This window comes from Pistacia vera, unplaced genomic scaffold, assembly GCF_008641045.1.
Source record: "Pistacia vera cultivar Batoury unplaced genomic scaffold, PisVer_v2 Contig534, whole genome shotgun sequence".
Classification (NCBI taxonomy): Eukaryota; Viridiplantae; Streptophyta; class Magnoliopsida; order Sapindales; family Anacardiaceae; genus Pistacia; species Pistacia vera.
Genome location: NW_022196373.1, coordinates 491,203 through 496,240, shown reverse-complemented (window position 1 = coordinate 496,240; position 5,038 = coordinate 491,203). Strand labels below are relative to the sequence as shown.

At 36.7% G+C, this 5,038-nt stretch overlaps 2 non-coding genes across 2 annotated transcripts; both read left to right on the top strand.

Annotated features, from left to right (window-relative positions):
- The first annotated feature begins 727 nt into the window (after positions 1 to 727).
- Positions 728 to 834, top strand: LOC116107376. Its single transcript, XR_004124453.1, has one exon. It is a non-coding gene; the product is annotated as a small nucleolar RNA R71 (small nucleolar RNA).
- Positions 835 to 4,549: 3,715 nt separating this feature from the next.
- On the top strand, positions 4,550 to 4,656 carry LOC116107379. Its single transcript, XR_004124456.1, has one exon. It is a non-coding gene; the product is annotated as a small nucleolar RNA R71 (small nucleolar RNA).
- The last annotated feature ends 382 nt before the right edge of the window (positions 4,657 to 5,038 follow it).

Genomic DNA, 5,038 nt, shown 5'->3' with positions numbered 1-5,038 from the left:
CCAATTGCCCCATCTGAGTTCCAAATTTCTGATCGAAGCTTCCTGATTCTGAAATCTTGTTTCACTGGAGCTTACAAACTTTGTCACTAGTTCCTCCAAATTGGGCTTCTTTTCTTGAGGAAAACCCGGAGGTGGCGGTTTCACTACATTTTGACTGCTCCATGAAAAATTCGGGTGACTCCGCCAACCAGGGTTATAAGTACTAGAGTAGGGATTATTTTGTTGTTGCTTGTGAAAATTACCAACATAATTAGCATTTTAGCAGAATTAGCAATTTTAGTAGAATTAGCAAAAGGGTTACCTACTTGACATTCATTGCTAAGATGGCCTCCTCCACATAGATCACAACTCATGCTCTTCACTTGCATGATTGGGGCACTCATATTGTCAATCTTTTTGTTCAATGCTTCCAATTGAGCAGAAATTGTTGTGATTGCATCCACTCCATATAATCCTGCTGCCTTCCTTTGTGGCACTTTATCAGACTATCATTGATAACTATTTGAAGCCATCTCATCTAATAATTCATACGTATAATCCTGCTGCCTTCCTTTGTGGCACTTTATCAGACTATCATTGGTAACTATTTGAAGCCATCTCATCTAATAATTCATACGCTGCTTTTGGTGTCTTCTTCATTATAGTGCCTCCTGAAGCTGCATCAATCATAGAACGGTTAGCAGGAATTAAACCATTATAAAAAGTTTGTACCTGTAACCAAATTGGTAATCCATGATGCGGGCATTTCCTCAACAACTCTCTGTAACGCTCCCATGCTTCATATAACGACTCTCCATCTACCTGCATAAAATTAGTGATATCATTACGCATCCTTGCAGTTTTAGAGGGAGGAAAATATTTAGCTAGAAAGCACTGAGCCAATGCATCCCAAGTTGTAATAGATTCTGCAGGCAAAGAATTTAGCCAATTCTTGGCTTTATCTCTTAAGGAAAAAGGGAACAGTCTCAATCTAATTGCATCATCTGTGACACCATTCTACTTGAATGTATCACATATCTCCAAGAAATTACCAATGTGAGCATTTGGATCCTCGTGAGCTAAACCACTGAATTGGTAGGCTGACTGAATCATTTGAATGATCGTAGATTTAATTTCAAAGTTATTTGCTGCAATGGCTGGCCTCCTAATTCTAGAAGCAGTGCCACTCAATGACGGCATCGCATAATCCATTAAAGAACGTGGGGCTGCGTCTTCTTCGAGATTCTCCAAAAGTACAGGATCCACTTGATTATTATTGTTGGTTGTCATATTCCTTGTTTGCCTTCTTCTCTATGCTCGTATTGTTCTCTCAATTTCTGGGTCAAAAGGTTCAAGAATCTCTAATCTTCGTCTAGTGTGTGTCATACACTAGAAAATCTAAAAACAAAAGAACTTGAAAAAAAAAAAAAACTTATATATGTATAAAAAAAATATATATATGGAACAAGATCTAAAGTAAAGCTAAACTAATGATTTCAATATTGCCTAACTACAATCCCCGGCAACGGTGCCAAAAAATTGTTGTGTCGTTTACAACAACTACTAGCAAGTGCACTAGTCTCAAGTAATATAGTATAATAAAATATAGGTTATCGTACCCAAGGGATTGCGTAAACAAGTACTGAAATATTAATTAGTCTTAAATTTATCTAGATAATCAAAACTTAGAATGGTGATCTTTAAAACTGAAAATATTAAAATCTGAAATATTAGAAACGAATTGCAGTAAAACTAAAATTAAGAATTCAATGAAAGAAAACGGCTAAGACTTCAGGCTCATTTATAACTTCTCTGCACCACTCAATTTACTATGGTCAATGAATTTATTTAATTAATGTGACAACGAGATTTCCTAGGTTAACCAATATTCTTTCTCGAGCAATATTAATTCTACTTCTATTTCACAACCTAGATATCTCTATATAGATTTAATGAAATAGATGAGCATTAAGCTTTGTGAAATCCTCTAGCTTTCAGCACAAGTTAATCCTGCCTATGACTATTGCATGTATCAATCCATATATCTCTATATCCAATTAATCCATCGCCTATATTACTAGCGCACTCGTGTGATATCTCTTCTCGATCTCAATCACACAAAACAATTCTATCAGAAATTGATCAAGCTCCTAATAACATTAAGCACATAATATAAACTCATCATTAGAAAAATAATTCACTAACAAAAAAGTAAAAGATTGATCACATATCCATAAATAGACTAACCCTAGTCTTAGCCTGAGAAAATTAGTTCATAATAAAAGAAACAAGAGTAGAATCCAAGAAATAAATCATATTGAAAAAGTACAAACAAACTCTTTGATGAATTTTGTTCTTGATTCTCCTTTCTCTTTTGTTATACAATAATCTTCCTTCAAGAATAGGTAAAATTCGGCCCCTAAGGAGTAATCTTAATCATCCTTAAATACCCAAAAGAGTTCTAAACGAAAAAGGAAAGAAAAACTAATAAAAACCCTAAAAGTGCCCGACACAGCCTAAATGTACGTCACCACAGCCTAGGCTATGGTGTTTCTTGTCCTCGTTATTTTATCTTCATTCCACCACCACGGCCGTGGTAAACCACCAAGGCAAGGCCATGGCCTTCAAACTTGTCAGCTAATCACAATTTCTTCAAGCTTTGAATTCCAATTTCATTCAAATGCTCCAATCTACTCAATTAATGCCTGAAAATTACAAAAATTCTTAAAATCAATAGCTGACCATTCATATTTCAAACTTAACAAAAACTAGCATCAAAACACAAAAAACAAATGAGAAATTAACTAGAAGGCTATAGAAACAAACCTAAAAACACTAAATTTATGCAACTTATCATAGCCTCTGCTACTAGTTTATCCACCATGTCAACACTAAAGCACGATTCCGATTCTGATGGAAACTTCATACCCTCAAAAACATTGAACGTTACTGTTTCATCTTGAACTTTTAACAGTAACTTTCCTTCTTGCACATCAATGAGAGCTATCCTAGTGGCCAGAAATGGTCTTCCCAAAATGAGATGCATTTCCTTATCCTTTTCCATGTCCAACACACAAAATTCGCCGAAAAAATAATCTTGTCCACCTTCGCTAACACATCTTCGACTATACCCATCGGATGTTTGATAGATCTATCTGCAAGCTGTAACAACATGGTGGTTGGCTTCACTTCACCAATTCCCAATCTCCTGAAAATAGAAAAAGGCATTAGATTAATGCTCGCATCTAAATCACACAAAACTTTATCAAAAGTAATGTCTCCTATAATACAAGGAATAGTAAAACTCCCTTGATCATTGAGTTTCGGAGGCAACTTCTTCTGTAGAATTGCGTTACACTCCTCCATGAGCATCACTGTTTCCTCATCTTCTAACTTCCTTTTGTTTGATAAAATCTCCTTGAGAAATTTCGCGTAGCTCAGCATCTGTTGCAATGCATTTGCAAAAAGAATGTTAATATGCAGTTTTTTAATTAGTTTAATGAATTTGGAAAACTACTTATCCTGATTCTTTTTCTTGAGTCTCTGAGGAAAAGGCATAGGAGGAGTGTGATGTGCCAACTCTGGTGGTATCTTCGGAAATGGAAATTTCTCTTTCTTTTGTCTTTGCCTCTCTTCCCGCTTTTGTTCATCTTCCTTAGAACTGGTTGGTTTCTTTTTAGCAACGATCTCTTCATCAACTTCCTTATCAGAATCTTCCTTTTCCTTTGATGTACTTTCTTCTTTCCCTGATTGTTCCACCTCTTCCAAAATTGTCCCACTCCTCAGAGTTATTGCATTTGCTTGCTCACGTGGGTTAGTTATTGTGTTGTTTGGTAGGGAACCTTGTGGTCTCTCATTTAGCTTATCAGCCAATTGCCCCACCTGTACCTCCAAGTTCTGAATGGATGCCCCTTGATTTTTGAAATTCGTCCTCGTCTCATTCATGAAACCTATGGTCTCTTACATAAATTTTCCAAACATATCCTCTAGTTTTGTCACTCTTTGCTCTCCTTGTTGATTGTTCACCCTTGCGTGGTTGTTTGGCATTGCTCTTTGGTTCCATTGATTGTTTAGCTGATTCTATTGATTCTAATTGCCCCAAGACAGGTTCGGATAATTCCTCCAACCAGGATTATATGTGTTGGAGTATGGATTGTTCGGTTGCCTTTGATTTCCTGCCAAGTAGTTAACCTATTTTGATGATGAAGACGGTGAAGCAAATGTGTTCCCCACTTGGCATTCACTACTCACATGACCACCTGCACAAAATTCACAAATTATTTGAGGAGCTTGAATAGAATTTACCTGCATACTTCCCAACTATTTCTGAAGTACTGTGAGTTGGGCTGAAATGGTAGTGTATGCATCAACTTCATGAAGGCCCATAGATTTCTTTTGTTGCACCCTCTCATTAGGTCTTTGATAGTTGTTACTTGCTAAAACTTCAAGCAACTCATGATCTTCTTCCAGTGACTTATTTTGCAATGCACCTACCGATGTTGCATCCACCATAGTTTGCACATTAACCATCAATCTATTATAAAACATTTGGACTTGCATCTAAACTAGCAACCCATGCTGTGGACATCTCCTCAGTAATTCCTTGTATCTTTCCCAAGCCTCATATAATAATTCAAACTCTTCTTGTAGAAACGACGTGATATCATATCTTAGTTTTGCCGATTTTGCTGGAGGAAAGAATTTGGTCAAGAACTTCTATGCTAAATCATTCAATGTTGTGATTGTTCCTGATGGTAATGCCATTAACCGTCCCTTAGCTTTATCCCTCAATGAAAATGGGAACAGTCTCAATCTGATGGCATCATCTGACACTCCGTTTGACTTGAAAGTATCGCAAATCTCCAAAAAATTGGCAATGTGCAGATTTGGATCTTCCTTCAAATCTCCCTTAAATTGTACCGACTACTGAATCATCTAGATGATTGCCGGCTTTATCTCGAAGTTGTTGGCTTGTACTGCTAGTCTAGTAATGCTCAACCCACTGCCTTCAACTGTGGGAACTGAGAATTCCCATAATGTTCCATTTTCTGCCATCTCA